The following is a 2189-nucleotide window of genomic DNA, read 5'->3' on the forward strand; positions in this document are numbered from 1 at the left end:
GCTACAGAATAAACTATCTGAGGTGTTCTTATAGTTGGTATCGAACCCCAGCTTTTAATGTTATAATTCCTCAAGTTTAAAGTTTCCTTAAACTATTTGAAACAGCAGGACATAAACCATAAGACCTCACACCTGACTATTTATCTCGCATGTCAGGTACGACTGAAAAGACTAAATATCATACTTCTTTTACCAGTATATATCTACTGTTAACGTTTGGTGAAGTTTACGGTGAAGTGCCTTATTCTTCACGTATGCTTCAGAATATCTTATGTAAATATCTTTCAAATCATACGAGCGATTAAAATTACTTGAATGTTAGAACATATAAACTAACTTTTTTTCTCTTTCCACTAGTCAAGAATAGAGAACTAGCTATGCCATTAAGCGAAATGTAGCATTATCAACTCAGAATTAGTTCGCTCATCATAAACCGTTGATGAAATATTCCGTTTCAAATCAAACAGAAGACTCGGTATGGTTTGTAAGTTTGTGAAGCTTTTGTGTATAAATTACTATTTGTAAAAATCATTATAATAAATTATAAATTGTATTGTTGCTTGTATATTAGAATATATCCATGTTAAGAATAAAATTGTGTTGGCAAATATCATAAAATTGATAGATATCAATATTCAATTAACTTCTAAATTTAAAGTGTTCTGACTATTTGAAATCGCAGTCCCTCGCTAGGACAGCAGTAAGTCTACAGATTTACAACACTAAATTCGGCGGTTGATTCCACTCGGTGGACATAGAAGATAGCCCGATGTGGTTTTGCTATAAGAAAGCACATACACAGACATTTGAAATCGTAATACGTAACAAAATAGATCGGAGATTTGCCCAGGATAAATTATAATAAGTAACAATTTTTATTTGCAAAAACACGTCTTTAGGAATCTTATGAATGGAAATATTTATTTCCAATTAATCATTAATCACTCACTAATTAAGTAATTAGGCTCGTTCACACTCGTATTAAGTTTCTGTTTACTTCATTTCAGGACGAGTAATAGGTCCTCTGTGCTACCATTTGTGTTTGTTAAAGCTCTAATTGTTTCATTCAATATCTCAATTCTGGTGAGATGGTAATGGCTTTGTTCTAAAGTTAGAACGTATAAACTAGATTTTTTTTCGTTTTTCCACGTGTCAGTTCTGTGATTGGATGATAATACATTTACGCTGGGTTCTCTTCTTCTTCAGCTGAAGTTTATAATGTTTACGCATTTTCTTTATATGAGTGTCTGCTTTTTTTCTATCGTGAATTAGGAAACTTGCACTGAAGCTTGTTTGTTTTGAATTTCATCAAAGCTACAAGAAGGCTATAAGCACTAGCCATCTATTATTTGGCAGTGACGAGGATTCGAACTCGCGACACACACATAAATTTTATTTGTTTTGTTCTTGAATTTCGCGCAAAGCTAAACGAGGGTTATCTGTGCTAGCCGTCCTTAATTTTTCAGTGTAAGACTAGAGGGAAGACAGCTAGTCATCACTACCCACCGCCAACCTTTGGGCTACTCTTTTACCAACAAATAGTGGAATTGACTGTAACATTATAACGCCCTCACGGCTGAAAGGGCGAGCATGTTTGGTGTGACGGGTATTCGAACCCGCGACCCTGCACTAAAATATCTTCATTCTTATCGTCGCAAGTACAATAAAATATATTCTAGGAGATGTTGTTTTTGGAGTACCTGAACCTACAGTTAAAGATTTAAACATTTTAAGTATATTTTATTTTATTTTATTTTATTCCAGAGTGCTAACAGTTAAAACTCATATGACACAAGCCTGCGAATTTAAACTTCATAAAAGTTATTTTGATTTTAATAACGGATTTCACATAATTCATCTACGCAGATTTCGAAAATAGTATTTTTTTTTCTATCTTGTAATTTTTTTTTTTACAAATCGGGAAGTAAAACGTAAAAGTAATAATTAAAACGTTTTTACCCAACTTGGCTTTATACAGTTTATAACTACTAATCCATATTTTTTTACTGCCAAATTATTTCCAGTAAAATATTTTCATATCATTGTCCTGAGTAAAAATCCGTTGTAAAAATTGTTTGACATTTCACACTTCCTTTAACATTACATTGATCATTAAAGAATTGCTAAGCATTGTGCTATAGAACGTTTCCCATTTAATAACTTCTAGCTGCAGCTCGAGTTTCAAAATT

This window comes from Tachypleus tridentatus, chromosome 10 (genome assembly GCF_004210375.1).
Source record: "Tachypleus tridentatus isolate NWPU-2018 chromosome 10, ASM421037v1, whole genome shotgun sequence".
NCBI classification, from domain to species: Eukaryota; Metazoa; Arthropoda; class Merostomata; order Xiphosura; family Limulidae; genus Tachypleus; species Tachypleus tridentatus.